A 21,156-nucleotide genomic window follows, 5' to 3' on the forward strand; every position below is an offset into this window, starting at 1 on the left:
TAGCAGGTTTTTTTAAAAAAATCAAAATGACATTAACCTGATATCTTAGATGGAAATCTTGCCACAAATGATGAGTTCATTTTAACTCAAATTTGGTGAATGATTAATTCTTTATTGTATAATTTATAATTTGGTTTTTATTGTCATGAGTAGTCAAAAAGAACCAGTATCATCCAGCATAGTTCAGTGGACTTTGGAATCACAGACCTCGTTTTGAACTGTAACTCAATGCTTAAAATTAGGTTGAACCAAATAATACTGCTACTATCTTTGCAGATTATAAATAGTTGAATACCAGTATCTTAATGTGACTCAAATAATCTATGCCCATGAATGAGTTTTTTAATTTCTCTGAGCTTCACTTGCCTGAAATTTTTTTGGGGGGGTGGGGTGGGGTAAGGGGATTGAACTCCGGGACACTAAACCACTGAGCCACATCCCCAGCCCTATTATGTATTTTATTTAGAAACAGGGTCTCACTGAGTTGCTTCGTGCCTCACCATTACTGAGGCTGGCTTTGAACTTGCAATCCTCCTGCCTCAGCCTCCCGAGCCACTGGAACTACAGGTATGCACCACTGCGCCCTGCTCACTTGCCTAAACTTGAAGTATAATGTCTCCCAGAAATGTTATAAGGGTTGCACAAGATTGCATATCCCAAACTATACCTGACACAGTGCATGTACACAGTAAATGCTGTCTTTATAATTGCCATCTCACGCAAATTATTTTATGGTATATGTCTGTCTGTCATGTAGATTTTTTTTCATTTTGAGAAAAAGGAGAAGGAAAGTGCTAATAGTACAGTTTTAGTTATATCTTATCATTTATTTAAAATAATAATACTTACACATTAGGTTAACAAAACAATATCTCATTACCTGAGTAAGGTATTCAATTCAGAGAACATTAACCTAGATGCAATTTTTCTTTTTTTTAATGGAATCCCAAATCATTTTTTGAATAGATTTTTTTTAAATTGCAGTATAGAATATCTGAGAAGAATAAGGCACTATGAAGTAAGCTGTCAGCAATTCAAAGAGCTGAGACTAATTCAAGAGCAGGTTTGAAACCCTGACTGCAAAATCTCACCACAGGAAATCACTTCATTGCGTGTCATAAATACTTCATATCATTTAGCATTTTTAACTCTGTCCAGAATCACCAATCTATCTTTTTGCCTAGATATGATATTATTGAGTCAATTTAGTCTAAAGAGCCCTTTGGCTGATTACCAGTGACTTTCTTGTTATTAAGTGAGATGAGAAGGCTTTGATATGTCCTCTAACATCATATGTGGGCTTGCTATTTTTAATGATCATTGTCCCTACAGACTTCATATATGTGCTCATTTATATAATGAGAAGAATCTACATGTACTGTACAGGACATTAAACTCCCTGCATAATATAAATGAATATTAAACATTAGAATCTGAAAAGAATCTATTGAAATTCTATTAATATTTATAACTGATCTGTGGGACTGGGGGAATTCTTCAGTATAAAATATTCCAAATTCCTGTTCGTAAGAATGGACTCATCCTTGAATTTAAAATATAGCTTCCCTCACTGAAATAGAATTCTATTATAAATATACCCAGCTAATTCTTTGTTGCTGTTGTTACATATCCATATATTATTTAATAAGATCAGGAAAGGCATTTCAGAGCCTTGAGCTCACATAAACCTAATTCACTCTTTTTTATAAAAAATAAAATGATATTTACTTTTCCACCATATTCATAATAATAGCTTCTCAGGAGTAGCTAACAATATCATAAAAATTATGGTCCCTTTGATTTGAGAAATTTTGCCAAAATAGCCAAATCCAATTTTTTTTTTCTGTCAAACTATAACAGGAAGGGAAATTCCATGTATCTTATTAGGAAAGGAGATAAGAATGTCCACAGTAACCCAGTCGATTTCCTCCACAAAAGGACACAAATGTTTTGACACAAACATAAATGAAAATTTCACCATCTGATTTGTTTCAATTTTTTTTTTTAATTCGGCATTTTATAATATCAAGGCAAAAGCTTCTCTTTAGTGAACCAAATGAACTAGTGTAAAGCTTTAGGTCAAATCCTCCAGCCCAGAGATATAATTCATCCATTCACAGTATCTTTTCGAACAATTACAAATCTAAAACTGAGCCCAGTGACACAACTACAGTGATCAAGTGATATCCTTAGAGGCAAGCCAGTATGCTGGCTCAAGGGGAAAACCTTGCCCAATTCAGGAAAGCAGTCCAATCATAATACCACTTAACACACAAAACCCACATAGGGCATGCTGCTGAGTACACAGAATAACCATATTTAATAAGGATGGCTGCATATTGCTGGTGAGCACTGAGAAAGTGGAGCATTTTAGTGGACTGTCATCATAGAAAACCAGGCCTTTTTTACACATTGTGGAAGGAGAACTGCTGAAAAAGACTAGAACCAAATCTGAGTTAGGACAAATCCTCTGCTCTAGGGACCTGAGTAAAGCCCAATTAAAGAACCATTGAAACCCTTCCGTTTTTCTTTTTGGCAGTGCAAATAAAAGCTGCAACAGGCTGAAAATCTCCTTGTGTCCCAGAATAAATAGATGTTTTCATAAAGCTTGGGAGGTCTTAGCCAAAGGGAGGGTTAGAAAAAATTCTCTCAAACAGATTCTGAAATATAGGCTGCCCACTAAATGTGGCCTTTTCTTTAAATGGACAGAATTTGTGGAATTTTTAGAGGAATGAATGCCAGGAGAAAAAAAAAAAAGAAAGAAAAGAAAAGATTATTCCAGTTCTGTGAGAGTTCTCTCTCTCTCTCTCTCTCTCTCTCTCTCTCTCTCTCTCTCTCTCTCTCTCTTCTCATATATATATATATATATATATATATATATATATATATATATATATATATATAAATAAATTTAACATGTTCTGCACTGATTCTTTATTGCCTGCCTTTGCAATTCTGGACTTATTCCTCTTCCAGTCTTCTCTGTTTTTGAAGATGGAGCCACCAATCTCCTCACTCTTAAAGGAATCATCTGGTTTCTTCCTCTTCTTCACCTCAATGACCAATATGTAACCAAATCATATTGCTTCCAAAATAGCCTTTGAACTCACTTCGCTTCATTGCCACTGTTACTACTAAGGCACGGTCTTGTCTTAACTGGCCTCCCCACATTTACCCTCTCCAGTTCAGTTCATTCTTCACATAACCGGATGGTCTTAAAGCCCACATCTGTTCATGTCACTTGCTTTCCTGTTCAAAGCCCTTTAATGCCTCCCCTTTGCACATAGGATTAAATCTCAAATCCTTAACATGGTTTACAAGGTACTGAGTGACATAGCACAGGAGTCAGAAAACTTTTTCTATAAAGGCCAGATAGTAAATACTTTGTGAGCCATATAGTCAGTAGCAACTACTCAGATGTACTGATGTAACAAAAGCTATGCATGTCATATAAAGGGATGAGCATGGTTGTGTTCCAATAAAACTTTATTTACAAACACAAGTGGCAGGCCAGATTTGGCATAAAGACCATGGTTTATGAACCCTGATCTAGCATAGGCCCTTCTACTAGCTCCTCACTCCTTAGCTTACCAACTCTCCAGTCACAGATCTCTTTTTTACCAGGTCAGAGTTTTGCACATTTCAAGACCTGTGTCCATTATGTTTTTTTTTCTGCCTAGACTATCTCAGTTTAAAGGTCACTTCTACAGAGGCCATTTCTGAATTCCCCATCTCTTTAGGTTTTCCTGTTATACTCATATTTTATAACATCCTATATTTTAATTTTCAGTAACTATACATTGATTTCATGTGATCATTTGTTTAATGTCTATTTCACCTTTAAATGGTAAGTTCCATTAATAGATAAATTGAATTCACTTTGTTCATGCTTATATCTCCAGCACTTTGCACAAGGCCTAACATAGTAATTTCTCAATAAAATATTTATTAAGTGAATAATGAGTTAATGAGATCTGATGAAAACATGAAACAGGAAAACAAAAGATAATAATTTGGGTATCTCAGGTCTGAAATATGAGCTGCTTTCCTTGAAGTTCATTATTCCCAAGTAATCTGAAATAAGGAATATGAACTAGTTGGGGTAATTAATAGATACAACCCCCAAATCTTAATGCTACCAAGGGTTGACACACTGTGGCCAACACAGTAAGATTCAGGTTGGGCAGCTGTGCTTCAGCTAGCAGTTCTGCCATCTGGAATATGAGCCCAAAGGTCAGCATGGGGTAAGAAAAAAATGGGGGAAGCACAGCCACTCAACATCCTTGGCCCTGATGTGATACATATTTCACTTCCCTTCGTAGTCCACTGACCAAAGCTGGTTACATGGCTCCAACATTACTGCTAAGTAGACTGGGAATTCTCAGGTAGCGCATGGAATATTTGTTGAGTATGAACTATCTCTGCCAGAGAATACAAAAAACTAATCCAAACTTATTTCCCAATATTAAAAAAAAAAAAACCTGCTGTGGGAAGGTACTATATAAACTCTATGGGTTGGCATACTATGGAGTATATATTTTAATAATTTTAAAAAGCTTAAATTTTAAATTATATCACTTACATGCTTGTATCTCACTTGGTAGTGATTATTAGTGAATTATTCTCATGCTTCCCTCAGACTCTTTTTTTACAAAAACCTTCAATGTATAGGAGAGCAAAAGGCTCATTTTAAAATTTCATGTTATGACTATGATTTTAGTATATACTCCATAAGACTTGGTCATTTGTAAAGAACTGTATGGCACATTTCTTTTTTAAATTTAAAGATCTGGGCTGGGCTCAATGGCACACGCCTGTAATTCCAGCAGTTCAGGAGGCTGAGGCAGGAGGAGTTCAAATCCAGTCTCAGCAAAAGCAAGTCACTAAGCAACTCAGTGACACCCTGTCTCTAAATAAAATACAAAATAGGGCTGGGGATGTGGTTCAGTGGTTGAGTGCCCCTGAGTTCAATCATCTCCCTTACTCACACCCAAAAAGATCAGAATCCAAAAATTAGCTATTAGGGAAATAATCTTTACAAAAAAGAAATAGATATATGTTCTTCCCTCCCCCCCCCAAATTATTTATGTTCACATAATGAATTTATCAATTGTAGTCAATGAATATTTATTTCACTCTAGGTATGAACCAGAGTTTAGGTGAATAAGACAGTCAAGATTCTTGCTTTCATAGGCTTATATTCAACAGAGAGTATTAAAACCTATCCCTACAAAATGATTAAAAAAAAAAGTTTGGATTCCTAATAAGCAAAATCTCAACAATGATATGTCTGATGTTCTATTTTTCCCTGCTGTTACTTAGTTCTGCAAATTTTTGAGGATATGTATTTTTAAAATTCTTTGCAATAGAATATTTGCAGAGTGAAAGTGCTGGTATCTAAATGTCTTTTTACCTGGTCAGTAATCCTAGTTCAGTTTATAGTAATCTTTGAGTTATAGAAATATAAAAATGTACCTCCTTTTAAAGGGAAAACTGAGACCCTATCTGCTCAATCAAAAAGGTCAGAAACAATCCTCCAATTTGGAATCATTATCCTGAGGTTTCTCCTCTTCACATATGTAACGGGCCTTTAAGGTCTTCTCCTGGCAAGAATCTGGTTCCCAAAGCCTGATCTACTTCCTGCCCATGCAAACAAAGACAACAGTGGAGGGGGACAGACTCCATCATGAGTGAGTGCTAATCATTTCTCAAATTGCAAATAAGAAAATATATTTATCCTCTATTAAAACTTATTTCTCTATCAAAACCAAAAAGAAATGTCTTCATGCTAAACTTAGGACAGCTAATGTCAGGTGTTTCAAAAGTATGAAGAAATGAAATTAAAAATTAGAACAATTTTGCTCAACTTTAAAACTCCATAACCATATTCTTGTTAAACTGGTCACTGTGAGCTAGGCACTGTGCTAAGTGCTTTATATGCTTACAACTACCCTTTGAGGTAACTACTATCCTCATTTTTAGACAAGATAAGTAAAGCTTAGAGAAATTAAGTAGAACCATGACACATCAGCCTGAGCTTTGTTTGTCTCCAGTACATGCTTTTTTGACAGAAGTGAAAATCTCTGTCCTGAAGATCCTCATAAAAACTCCTCAGGGACTGTTATTTCTTGCCCTACCACCTACCCTATAGCACATTGAGATAGATTGATACCTGGCTCTTTTGTATTCCTCCCCAGTCTGTATTTTCATTCATTTTTATGATGAAAGCAACAGTGACTTTTAAAATTCATTCCCTAAAAATTAGATTATAGCACCAAATGTGTTATTTCAAACTTCATTTGTCCCCCTTACCCGTTTTCCCAGATTAAGTTTCATCAAATTCTCAGCATGCCTCTACCATTGCCCTCCTACTCTGCTCTCATCCCAGACCTACCATTGAGAAACTGGAAAAGGAAGGACCTTATAAATCTTCTAACGATGACATTATAGGTGATTCATGGAATAGTTCATGAAGAACTCAAGTTATTAGGAATCCCAAAGGCCCTACATCTTCTTATCCTCAAGACCACTTTTATCTGAATACATGTGAGCAAGAATGATGTTATCCTAGTAGTAAACTTGAATATACCTTAATATATCTTTAAAAGGTTAACAATTTCCAATTTTAGATATACTAATTTAGCTATTGTTGGTTACACACAGCTTTCCACAGAGCTATGACATTTGTGAATCATTTATCCATTTCAGTACATGAATGGAGTATCTATGGTAGGTCAAGAGTATTCTAAGTAGTAACAGAACTAAAATTATACCAAGGCATTCTTAAACAATATAGTTAGTACCTTTGCTCACCATACTATAAAATAACTTACCATATTTAACCTCAAAAGTGAGGTGGAACTTAATGCCTAATATCCAGGGCAAGCTCAAACATAGAGGAAACTCAAATGAAAGGAAGTGTTTCCATCCTCAGGGACCCTTAGTTTCAATCTCCTCTTTGAGGACCATGAACTTCTCTACTCGTAACATCATGGAGTAGTTAGAGAAAAGATGAACTTTCCTTCATTCCAAATTGTCTTTGACAACTGGAACTCCTTTTTACAATCCTAGAAAGTTAGAACTGAAAAGGGATCTTAAAGTAAGAGGGCAAATGTGAAGAGGGGAAGAAAAAAGAAAGGAAACTGATATTTATAGGAATAATCACACATATGCTTACATAATATTAGAGGCTTCACATTTAGGATAGTTTAGGTTGCAAGCAACATAAAACCCCACTCAAATGGTTTAATGGAAAAAACAAGGAGAGTTTATTGGTACTGTTACTTAAACATCCAGAAGTAAAATTATAGGCAAGTCTGGGGAGATTTAATTGAGAACATGAAAACTTAGCTTCTGTCCATTTTTTGACTGTGACTTCTGCTGACTGGATTCATTCATGGTGACACCTGTGTTAATACGCTACCTGTATTAAGCATTGTAGCTCAGGGGCTGACAAAAAAGAGTACACTTTGGCAAAAGCTCACCACTAACCCTGGGGTTGAATATTAGTGACTTTATTGGCATAACTTGAGTTACGTACACATTGCTGAAACAATTATTGTAGTCAGGAGAAATTGATTAACTAATCAATTTAATCCAGGCCACTTTTAGCAAGGCTGAAAGTAGAAGGGTGACTCCCCCAGTCCTCGCAAATTGGTATATTATTGTCACAGAAGATCCAGTGGATATGGAGCACGTGATACTGGCCACGTAGACATTCTCCCACATAATCCTTCTAAGTAGTCAAAAGACCTTCATCATTTAGGAACAATTTCAAGCCCTCTCATGAAACACAAAGCCAAACTATGAGGAGATGATATATTAAAATGACTATGTGTGAGCAATGTGTGGTGTTTTGTCCTTAAAACTAGGAGAGCTCCTTGCCCCCACTTCCAGGCTCAGTCATGCTGTCAACCTTTACCATTAGTAAGTGGGCCATTTCCATTTATCACCTGGTCTATTATGAAGTCTTATTTACTGAGAAAATGGGGATGAATACCTGCATCTTACATCTACTCCACCCTCAGGGTTTGTGATGATACTGACATCCCTAGGAAATTATCCTCTCTGGCCAGAGAGCTTCTACTGCCGCCCTCCTGATCCCTGGCCACAACTTCTATCCAGCACTCACAGGTATTATGGAAATAAACATATGTATTATTTAGGTAGTTTGGGTTACTGGTGAATGTCATCACTCACAGCTGGCTGGAGAAAACAGAATACACAATTTTCCATTATTTACTGGAAGATCATTCCCTAAATTTGTATTCATCTACATATACTAGAATTATGGGAAAACATATTCTGAAGTTGGAAGTATGAACTTTAGAGGAGTTCTCATTTTTATTTTCAATTCATCGTGTGGGGTTTTCACACTTGTTTACACTTAACTGAATGTCTATCAGAACGGTTATCTTATATGGAGTTGTTTAGAGGATGTCTGTGTCTTGTTAAACATAAGATTTCCAAACATATGTAGCTTCAAATAACAAGGATTACAAATATACATGTATATTAGTTTTAAAACTTCCTCCCCTGGACTTTATTTAAAATGGTAAATGCATACATCCTCAAATCCATTAGTACTCACAGGCCTAGAATAAACAAGTCCAAAAGAAGAGAAGAAACTAATAGGTGTGTTAGTTTTTAAAAAACTAGTCTTTCCAACTTAGTGGCAGAAATGTTTCTTAGGGACGCATGTGGAACCCGAGCTGTAATTGTTCAGCGGTGAGCATTCAGTGCTGTCAGATTCTACTGTGCCTTTGCTTTGCCCAGTGCTGCTGATCCTGTCTTGTTTATTCAGTAGATAGGGGAAGGCTTGCTTTATCTATCTGCCCATATTCTTTAGTGCTTTCATCCATGTATTCAATAAGTGTTGGCTGCTTACTATTTGCCAGGGCCCGAAGTAGGTGTTAGAAATAGAAAACAGTGTATAATAAGAATTGTAATGCATTCTGCTGTCATATATAAATTTTTAAAAATTAATTAAAAAAAAAAAGAAATAGAAAACAGCATTTCTAAAACTTAATAGTTAAAAAAAAGCACTGATTACAATCATTCTTGCTTTATAGGGAACTGGTGTTTTCAAGTCACTTTCTTTTTACTGCTAAGAATCAACCCACAGTGAGGGTTTGAAGTAAGGGATCACTGTGGCACAGGGATCTTTTACTTCCAAGTTCAAGATGAAGTTGTGTTGAACAAACTCAACCTGCATTACTACAACATTCCTCCTGCTTGCTATTTTTCATAAGTGTGTTTTTGCCTGATGAAGTAGCATATCTAATGGGGTAGGTAGGTCTCTACCACCCTTAAGTAAGGAATATATAATTTGGGGCCTACATTTAGAAACAGCTCAGGGGCAGAGTATCTGAAATGTATAAGAAAAGAAAGCTCAAGTCAAAAGGGTGCGTTTGCCAGATTTCTACCGTATTCTTCATTATGGAAGCTTGTGTTCCGATGCTGTAAATAAGATTCACTGCTGGGGCTGGGATTGTGGCTTAGCAGTAGAGGGTTCACCTAGCACTTGAGAGGCCCTGGGTTCAATCCACAGCACCACATAAAAATAAATGAATAAATAAAATAAGGTATTGTGTCCAACTACAACTAAAAAATAAATATTAAAAAAAAAGATTCACTACTAAATGTGATAGAGAAGAGTTTTACAGAAATATTTTTCATATTTTCACACTTCATATCAATTTTAGAGTTTGAAAATGATTGTGAAGACTATATTTACTGTGAACTGTTAAAAATTTTACCACAGTAGTACCCGGATTAATTAATTTGTTAATTAACTAAATACACTTAGTTGTGGTTAACAAGGTTACACTTCCTCCCTTTCAGGACAAGAGATGTGGGCTTAATGAACTTGAAACTAAAGAGAAAAATCACAGATTTTGTAGAAAGAAATTGGATGTCATCAGCCTTAGACTCGATGGAGCTGTGGGTAGATTCAAATTGTATTAATTCCCCATGGCTAAAATGCCTTCAACTCAATGAAATCGTGATTTCAAGAAAAAGGAAGAAGAAAGAGAGAGAGAAAAGGAAAGGAGGAAAGAAATGTAAAACAAGACATGATTCATAAATTCAGATACCTCTCAATCTGGAGAGACAATAGACAAATAGACAATTTTATACAACATGACAAAATAAATTTTATACAATGTGATAAACGTGAGTCTAGGGAGCACCTTCCTCGGATATGCCACATTTTCTGAGATTTAGATTTCCCATCAATGAAGGGAAGTACAATAAAACTTCAGTAACTCTAATTTCCTGAAATGAAGTGAGTCATGCTTGATAGATAGGTTTTCTAAATAGCACTTGATGAGCTTTTTCTTGTGTGCCAAACCCTGAACTTCTCATTTTACATGGATTTAATCTGCACAATAATCCTGAGGTTGGCACTATTGTCACCAGAAAGACAAGAAAAAGGCAGCTATATGGGGAAAAGTATACAAATTAGTTTTGTATGTGAAAATGCCACACTTATTAGTAACTAACAGAAAACTAAAGACACGATGCATTTTAACCTACAAGATTAGCAGAAATTACCAGAGTTGGTAAAAGTATAGAGAAATAAGAACTCTGGTATTGGAGGATATGTAATTTTGAGGGCCGTTTAGTGATATCTAAAATATCTTTAAACATGCCTACTTTTTGACTTGGTGATTTTATTTCTAGGAACATATACTACAGATAGTTTCTATAAATTGTCTTAGTCTGTTTGGGCACTCTAATTTATAAACAAAAAATTTTATTACTCACTGTTCCGGAGGCTGGTAAGTCAAAGATCAAGGCACAGGCAGATGCCATGTAGGACATGGGTTCACTTTTTCCTTCAAAGATGGCACCTCTCTCTCCCTGTTCTCACATGGCAAGAGAGAGAAACAAGCCACACAGCTTTCTTTTATAAGGGCACAGATCCCACTCAAGGGCTTTGTCCCCATAACCTAGTCAACCACAAAGGCCCCACCTCCTAATACTGCAGCAGATAAACGTGTTCATTGCAGTATTGTTTGTCTTAGCAGCAAAGTTGGAGGTAGGGGATGAAATGTCCAGCTTTGGAAGATCAACTAGTAAACTATGGTGATACTATACTATTAAATTAGGTAGATGCAAGGAACTGATAAAAGTTACCCATGATATATTAAATGAACAAAAGTAAGTTAAAGAACAAAAGATATAGTAAGGTTTTATTTCCATTTTAAAGAAGGAAGTAAATAATCAGGCTCATATGGAGAAAATTTCTGAAAGAATATCTCAGAAATCTTGACCACCTGTGAAGAGAGAGTGGAGAGTGGGGCTGAGACAGGAAGCATTACTTTCATTTTTCACTGTTTACCCCTTTGTCATGTTTGCATAACCTTATTTTTTTTAACCATACTTTTTGTCATTGGAGAAAAGTAGTTTAAAAACGCCAAAAATTATTTCATATTTTCATTCCTTTAAAGAATCACACTATAATATAGTCATATTAAGAATTTTGAGAAATCCTATTTAATTTTGCTTGAAGTGGGCACTTCAAAAATATGTTTGTCCATGGGTTGGGGACTTAGCTCAGTGGCAGAGTACTTGCCTAGCAAGCAAAAGGCCTTGAGTTTGGTCCTTGGCACTGAATTTAAAAAAAAAAAAAAAAAGAAAGAAAAAAAAAAGAAACTATATTTTTCCAAGTGAATTTTTTGCTGTTGTTTTACCCAGTTACTATTTTTAAAATTTTTTTTAAGTTGTAAATGGACACAATACCTTTTATTTTATGTATTTATTTATTGTTTTGCGGTGCTGAGAATTGAACCCAGGGCCTCACACGTGCTAGGCAAGTGCTCTTCCACTGAGCTATAATCCAAGCCTTTACCCAATTACTATTAATGCATCATGAAACATTCCCTGGGAGACACTGTCTTGGACTAAAGTCACTTGACCAGGGAGTAGGCAGAATTTTTAACTAAAAATCCAAAGCCCAAATGACATCCCTCCAAAGCTGGACTGAATGGAGGAAAGGACCTGAACTACTCATGCTAAAGGAGGTATATCTTTCTTTTTAGGATGCAAAAATAGCAATCCAGAATTTTCTGAACATCTCTTGCAGTACATCATAGTTTCCTAGTAGGATTTAGGTACTTTCTACAGAAAAGGGGAAAAAAGACACTACTAACTTGAATTCTGTTTTCTGTCATTTCAAAGAGTGTCATTTCACCCCTTTCATTTCTCTTTTTAATAGATATTTTACCTTTAAGAAGGGAAGTAGGGAGTTGTCCTGTAATTTTGGTATCTAATTGCTGACAAAAATATAATTTCCCCATTCATTTATCTTTCCAAATCTTTCTCAGGTCTATACCTTCTTTGGCCACTTCTTTCAATATTATTACCTTCATCTCCCAAATGATGCTATTCATTTGTACCTCTTCAACAGTTAATTGGACATCTAAAGTAACTGCTATTATCAATTAATATAGTTCTATACCTTCAGGAAGCAATATGGAAAAAATTAAAGAAGTATTTCTCCTCAAAACTGAAATAAATAAAGAGGAGGACTGTAGAACCATCTTTTCTCTGTGTCTGGTCCATGCTAACATTTCAGAAGTATGTACTTTCGGAACTATATTTTCCAGTTAAAACCATAAAACTGTGCCTGCTGGGTGAGGTGCCTGCAATCCCAGTGGCTTGGGAGGCTGAGACAGGAGGATCACAAGTTAGAAGCCAGCCTCGGCAACGGCAAGGGCTACACAACCCATTGAGACCCTGTCTCTAAATAAAATATAAAGCAGAACTGGGGATGTGGCTCAGTGGTCTAGCCCCCCTGAGTTTAATCACCAGTAGCCCCCCCAAAAAAACAATAAAATTTTGTTGAATCAATGTAAGTACTTACTTCAAAAGTCCATGCAGAAAGTAAGGTTGGAGGTAATGAAGTTGCCCGGGATGTATATAAGAAAGACTCTCATAGCTGAATTTTGGCTTCTGTAACCTATATATAAGAACTAGGGTTGAGATGTTTAAAAAGCAAATAAACCCTGAAGGTGGTCCCTCTGAATAATGTGGACTAGTTCCTGATTCTGAGCCAGCGGTAGACACAAAGAACAACAGACATGCTGCCAAGGAGGTGGAATGCCAAAGGCAGAGTGCTATGTGCTTATTTGGCTTGGCTCTGCTAGAAAAGTGAGGAGGGGGAGAGAGAGAGACATCAGGAATATATTATCTTTCTTAGTTTCCCTTCTCCCTTCCTTTTCCCTTGCTATATTTTCTCATCATCAAGAATTAGATTTTAGTTGGATTCACTGATGTGATTGGCTTATTCTCCATTATAGTTGCTGCTGGCCCCCTGAGCCATATAAAAGTACCAAGTAGTTAACAAAAGCTCTGGTGGCTAGAAGACAAGGCTAGTTGAGCAGTGGGGAGAGGGAAATTTACCACCAAACTCCACTGCCACAAACTGTGTGGTCCTCAGTTTCTTAACCTTTTCTGCTCACATGGATCTGTTTTCATCTGCACACATCGTCAGTGCTACACCATTTAGTGGATAATGGTTCTGTAATTATTTTGCATGCATGTTGTCCTCACCACTAAGATGTAAACTCGTGAGATGCCGATCATGTACCTCATGTCACCACACATGGCATGGGACACCCACATACATGCTCTTCTGATTGATTTTATGTTGAAGAAGTGTTTTCACCCATCTTGTGCTGTTATTCTGCAAACTATAATGTCTGCCATTCCTTAAATTTCTTTGATTCTCTTCTTCTCTGTCAGAGATGGGATTTAGAGCTGGCTTTGGAGAACCCAACCATTGTCCCTTGATAGATGCTGACATAAATGAAATTTATCACATGGAAAAGATCTGAGGGTATCCTAATAAGTTTGAGCTTTTAGTGTGAAGTTATAAGAATAAATCTGGGGTCCAGAATGCTGTGTGACCTCAGAATATGCATTCCTCATATTATTACAGAAGTAGAAAATCATAAATGGTGAGAGAAATTTGACACAGAAATATAAAAAGAATATCTAAGTAAATTTTTTTCTGTATATCCAATCCTCTAGACAATATTAAAATACATTCATTCCCCATTACTTTAAGTTCCTGTCATCCTATCCTAATATTCATTATGGTTTAGGATTATTTTTCAGCAATAACTATTCTGATTCACTGACTATTATTATCTAACAGTACCAGGTTATTTTAATTGCTATAGCTGTATAATGTATTTAAACATATAACAAAGCAAGACTTCACTCATTTTTTAAAAAAAATTTAAATATTCTCATTGTATTTTTCCTTTAGACTCATTTGTCAAATTTCAAAGAATCTTGTAAAATTAATTAAGAATTATTTTTTCTTACTAGTTACTACTGACAGAGAAACCAATCTAATATCAAAATTTTTAATTGGATCAATTTTTATGTGATCTACTATTATTTCCAATCAAATCATCTTTCTTCCTCCTTACAATTAAAAATCTTTTTTTAAATTTTTATCTTATTGTATTAACCAAAGCAATGGTAAACACTAATGTCAATAAAATTTTAGTTTGTTTCTTTTTTTACTGTAAAAATCTGTATTATTTTATTGTAAAGTACCATAAAAACCATCAGCTAAAGAAAGATATTCTGTCTCATTTTGAGGAAGTCATCTTTTTTCACATTATCTCTTTTTTCCTTGTGAATTGATAGCAAATATTTCTGAATGCCTTTGGATGTATATTCAGATAGTCATGTTTTACTTGATTTTTACCTATTAACATGATATATTATGGTAGATAAATTGTTGGGAAATCTGAATGGCATGTTACTGCATGGAGATGAGAGGCTAGGCTTTACTGCTTGTCACACTCCATGAATACTTAGTCAAATTGGCAGGAAAATAAGTTTATTCAAAGGAAAGAAGGTTTATTTGAAGGAAGATAGAGTTGCTTCTCCCCAGTTTGATCAAACTGTATAAAGTTCATTTTTCCTTTTTCTATCATTCATCCATTTCTTAGGCAGGCAGGCAGACAAATACAGTCATCCCAGGATCCAGGAAGGGTCCTTGAGCTCTGCTGCCAGTAACAGTTATTGATGAATTTTTTAAATAAATATGGTTTGTGAACATCATGGGTTTTCTCTTTATAAGCAACGGAAGGATGAGCTGTATTTTGGTATGTGTGTTTGTACATTATATTAGCTTGACAATTTGAAAAAAATCACAGGTAAAACAACCATGTCCTCAAAGTTTTTGTTTTGTTTTAATTAATGTTTCAATGTTTAATTAATGTTTCAATTAGTGTTCTCAATTTCCTTTTGTTGTTGTTGTTGTTTTCACTGATTATTTTTGGTTGAGTCAGATTTGATAAATTTTATTTTCAAGAAAAATTGCATTTATTCTTTTAAGATTTAAAAGCTGATAGCGTGGATTATATACCTTTCTGACTTTAAAAGAGCCTCTCTGTGTCTTGTGTATTCTGTCTGGCAGAGGAAGACAATGGGGATGTTTGCCTGTCTTTAAGTGGAGTGGGAAAAAAAAACAAGCAAAAAGTTTGTGTGTGGGTGGGGGGAGTGTCTCAGTTAAGATGCTAAACCACAAACCTACCCTTAGGCAGATTTGTTGCCAGAATCTATCCTGCCAGCTTGCTGTGTACATCTAGTTAAAGGGTTATGGGCAGTATTGCCCAAAGGCATCTGGCAGAAACAAAAGCAAATCTCTAAAGGAATACTTTAAACTCAGGCCTCAAAGAATATCTCAGATAAAATCCTAGGAACTTGAGGTCACAACAGAAAAAAAAATACAAATATGTCAGTTTATATACAAATACAAACACATATATAGCACATAGATTTGGATATAGATATAAAAATATAGATATCTCACAGAACACACAAAGGAATACCCGATCATGAGCAGTAGTCATCCAAAACAACAGTTAACAACAAAAACCATAATCAACCTTATCAACCTTACAGGCCTGCAATTTTGGGAATAACCAGGCATGCAATATAAAGTAACTATATTAAATATGTTTAAAGAAATAAAGGAGAGTACTGACAGTATGGCTAGGGAGAAAGAAGCTGCCAAAATTGATCATGCAGATTTGAAAAAGAGCCAAATAAAACTTCTGCAAATGAAAATGAAATAACTTAATTTGAAATTCAAAGGATAAATTAAATATCAGATTAAACACAAATGTAGGAAGAATGATGGACTGAAAGATACATCAGAAGATATCACGTAAGAATTTAGAATGGAGATAGCAAATATTAGAAAGAAATCGAGACATAGAATGACAAGATGAGGACATCTAAGGTCTCTAGTTAGATTTCCATGAAAAGAAAATAGAGAAAGTGGGAGAAAGGAAATATCAGGAGAACCTAAAGCAGAACAGTTTCCAAAATCAGTGACAAAATTGAGTCTTCAGATTCTGGAAACTCAAGGAAGTATTAAAAAAAAAAAGTCAACAAAAAGAAATTGAAACTTCAAGATGTTGAGTAAAACTAAAGAACACCAAAGTCAAAAAGGAAATTATAAAAGCAGCCCAATATAAAATAAAAATGACTTGCAGAGGACCTGTAGTCAAATTAAGGACTGACTTCTCAGCAGCCACGGTAGAAGCTAACCTATTGGAATCACAGCTTTACAGTCCTGTAGGATATGCTTTTAATCTATTGTTATGTACCAATATATATATACTTTACAATTGAGGGTGAAATGAAGACTTTTGCAGGAAAACAAAAACAAAGAGATTGATGGTAGTGATGGTTGCAGAACAGAACAATGTAGAACCTCATTGAAGGAATTTCAAAAGAAGATACTCAAAGGAAGAGAAAACCCTAGCAGAAGAATCTGATATCCAAGAAGGAAGCTGGAGATAAATATAAGCAGACAATGACTGTATAAGACAAAACCAAAGAAGTAAAATATTCCTGGAAAGCAAGTAAAAGTATTCTAAGGTTCTAATATTATTTAGGAAAAGGATTAAGATTTTAACTTTTGACTTTAAATTCAATATGGATGCTGAAATGTATGAACATTCTTTTTTTATTTTTTATTTTTAGTTATAGATAGACACAATGCCTTTATTTTATTTATTTATTTTTATGTGGTGCTGAGGACCAAACCCAATACTTCACACATGCTAGGCAAGTGCTCTGCCACTGAGCCACAACCCCAGCCTTGTATGAACATTCTTTGTAAACTCGTGGGGGGGTGAAGAATGGAATCAGGCTTAACATGGAATAATCAAAATAAATAAATAATAGACAAATTATTTTTTATTTTTTAAAAAAAGAAACCAACATTGAAAAAAAAATCAGACAAACACAAAGCAAAAATAAACTTTAAAGTAAAAACACTTCTAGTGTAAAAAGGTTTACAGCATATTGTTTAAATGTTCAAGTACCAGGAAACTGGTAATGCAACTTCAATAGAAACAAAAATTTTCAAACTCAAAAGGAGAAATTGGCAAATTTACCTTAATCAGAAGAAGTATTTCTCCCAATAACTGATCAAGCAGACAAAATTTGTAAGAATTTAGTTGATGAAAATCACATAACTAATGAAATTGTTCTGATAGACTTATGTAAAATATCAATTCAACATCGAGACAATTCTATTAAAGCATACACATCACATTTGTAGGAATTCATTGTGCATGAAGCCATTAGACAAATCTTCAAACATCAAGAAGATCATTGTTTCTCAAAACAACTGAGTTAATATTTGCTTTAAAAATGTCTTTTATTATAAGAAGCATGTAGCTGAATGTTACTATTTTGACTTAATAGAACAATCTTTGTCTTTGATTAAGTAAATTTAGTCTGTTACTACTTATTATTATAACTGATATAATAACTGATCTGAGGAAGCTAGATTGCTCATTTCAAAATAATTTTAGTTTCTATTTGGAGAGTTGGTGACATCTATAGCTTTTGGTTGTAATTAATGTGACAGCCTTCTTTATTTTAGTGCAATATTGACAGTGGATGATAATACCGGAGATACTTGTAGGGCTGCTGGTATTATCAATTTCAATGTCCTGAACCTCACCCAAAATTGTAGATGAAAACTAAAATTAATAATGGCCATTTCACATTTAGGATGGTTATTATTTAAAAAAAAAAAAAGCAGAAAATACCAAGTGTTGGCAAGGACATAGAGAAATTGGAACCCTTGTACATTACTCCTAATAATGTAAAAGGGTGCAGCCACTGTGAAATAATATGGTGATTCCTTAAAAAATTAAAGATAGAATTACCATATGATCCAACATTTATACTTCTGGATATACATCCTGAAGAAGTGAAAGCAGAACTTGAATAGACACTTGTACACTGATATTCATTGCAGCTTTATTTGCAAGAGGCAAAAGAAGTATCCATCAGCTGGTGAATGATAAACAAAATGTGGTACACGTGTACTATAGAATTTTATTTGGCAATAAAAAGGAATGGCATGCTATTACATCTTCAACATGGATAAACCTTGAATGCAATATGCTAAGTGAAAGAAGCCAGTTACAAAAGGACAGATATTGTATGATTCCACTTACATGAGGGATGTAGGTTAGTCCAATTCATAGAGGCAGAAAGAATGGCAGTTGCCAGGGCTGGAAGAAGAGAAGAATAGAGAGTCACTATTTGGAGTTTCAGTTTGGGAAGATGGAAAAGTTCTGGAGATTGATGGTGGCAATGGTTGCAGAACAATGTGACTATATGTAATGTCACAGAACTATACACTTAAAAATGGGTTAAAATTTTATGTTATACATTATGCTTTTCTACAATTAAAAAAAGAAAAGCTAAGCTTCTGTGTGTGCCTGTGCCCAGAAATAGTCTGCTCTTGTTCCTGAGGTGTTGATATAATAATCAAATGCTTTTTGAGATTCAATCCCATTACCCCTTTCAAAAGTCACCCTTGTCAGAACCTAGAAGTCAAAACAAAGAATATTATATAGGAATGTCTTACATTCATGTAGCACTTTATATTTGAAGAAAGGCTTTCATGTGGCTTAACCTATTTACCCTTCATAAGAGCCTTATAAGGTTAGAAGTATGATTCTCTTTTTCATTGATGGAAGAAAGTAAAGGCTGAGATGAAGTAGTTCAAGACCATGAGGCTGTTAAGCATGCAGGGGTTCAAATTTGTATCTTCTGACTCTACCGACATTGATGTCTGTAGAACTAATAGTCAACTTACTATGAGCTTTGCATTTGCAAGACCAAAGTGCTTTTCTTGCTAAACTGAACAAAAAGAAAGATAGTGCCATTGGCTTTCCAGTGACCAAGGAATGATGATTCTACTAAATTTATGCTCTAAATCTCATTAACATATTTGAGGTTTTTTATAATTCTCCATTTCCAAACTTTGGTCATGTTTAAACTCTGATTGACTCTTTGTATTTTTTGACTTTTACTTCTAAAAATACCCTTTAATTTGGGGGTTGGGGACACTTTCCCTTATACTGATTGTTTTAGGTTGTAGCTATTTCAATTTTAATGTATAATCTCAAAAACAGTTTTTTGTCCAATTCCAAGAACAAGAAACCAGGTTGTTTTCTCATTGTTATGCAAGAACTGTTTCACTGAGAGTCTTAAATTTCATTTTTACTTGCTCTCCAAGGAGTAGATGGCTAATGTAAATGGGAGAAACTTGGCATTGCCCCATCACTGGTATTAGTGACTTTATGAGTTCCCCTAGAACAAATGGTTGGGTCAGTGCGGCCTCTTGATTCTCAGCACACAGCTGGCATTCATATCTCTTTGAAACCTGCCACAGACAACAAGCAGAACCTTAGTTCAAATGCTTCAGAACATTGACCAGGTAGCATTTTCTGTCTCTGGGAAGGTTTGGTACCAATGGAAGAGGGATGACACTGACACCCTCTTATTGTGAACAAGCCTCCCTGAACTTATTAACTGGTACCATGAAAAACATTCACTGAGGCAATATGCAATGGCTTTCTCACTGTGGTGGTATTCTCTGAAATTTTGAGATTTTACACAGTTGGGTTCCTCCCTCTCCATGCCACCAGTAAAGTGCACTGACGGGTTAACATTGAATGTTCTAAGAGATGGTTCCTCTGTTTCTTCTTTGAGTTGTTCCAGCTACACTGAGGTGGAAATAGTGGACAGTCTGTCTCACCAGGCATTTACTGCACAGATTCTTTATTCATATCATCAGATTCATACATGTGAAGTTGTTTAAAAGCACTTGCTGCCCTTCAAAAGGCTTGAAGCCTTTTGACTTGGGACTTTCTTCCCTTTTGCTGTAAATCATGTAAGTCAGAGTTCCCTGAGCCGAGTGCAATGGAGAAATGAAGTACAACTCATACTTGCACACCATCTCGGGAACACTGCCCTTAGATTGAGTCTATTGCTTGCATTCCCATAACTCACACTTATAGAGTACCTTCTCTGTGCCAGAAACAGTGCTGAACATTTCATGTGCACTGTGTTATTCAATCCACACCATAGACCTCCATGGTTGGTATAAACTTATTCTCATTTTACAAAAAGAAAATAAAACCTTTTGGAATGTAAAGAGAGTAAGTGGGCATAAATAAGTAAGTGGCTTATGTCCTTCAGCCCTTTTTTTTTTCCTGTGTAAAACTGTAAAAACATAGTTTAAATGGTATGACCTTTTAGAATCCCACATTAAAGAATTTTCAGATCTTGCCAACAGTGTCAGTGTCTTAACCACTTTAACATTCTCTTCTTTCAGTACGGAGAGCACCAACTTTCATATTATATTTCATGTATTTAATCTAGTCTTTTTTCCCCCAGCTTTCTCTTTTGTATGATTTAAACAAACGATAACAGACAAACTTGTTAACATTCTTTTCAAGCTTATTTTTCCTAATGCCTCACTTGTCCAAAGTTGCTTTCGGCTTCAAACTTTATTCAGTTGTCCTATGTTCAACTAACGAGGGAAAGATATAAATCAGACACACATTACTTATAATTATGAAAGTGTAACAAAAACAAATTCAGTGGCAAACAAAAATAGGAAGAAGTTCCCCGTTGTAAATGGACCACACTTTTATTTATATTGCTTATTAAAAGATAAAGATATCGTGAGGACAATTCTGTTTTTAGAAAAAAGCTTTCTTTCTTTCTAAAGGCACTAAAGATATTTGTTCTAGAATTTGTATAATTTCAGCAAAATATTTTGCAATCTATTTAACATAAAAT

General features: G+C 35.1%; 1 protein-coding gene across 4 annotated transcripts in view; it reads left to right on the forward strand.

Moving 5' to 3' along the window:
- Rnls (renalase, FAD dependent amine oxidase) overlaps positions 1-21,156 on the forward strand; it is a 345,747-nt gene that overhangs the window by 243,732 nt on the left and 80,859 nt on the right. The window lies entirely within an intron of this gene.

This window comes from Marmota flaviventris, chromosome 4 (assembly GCF_047511675.1).
Source record: "Marmota flaviventris isolate mMarFla1 chromosome 4, mMarFla1.hap1, whole genome shotgun sequence".
In the NCBI taxonomy this organism is placed as follows: domain Eukaryota; kingdom Metazoa; phylum Chordata; class Mammalia; order Rodentia; family Sciuridae; genus Marmota; species Marmota flaviventris.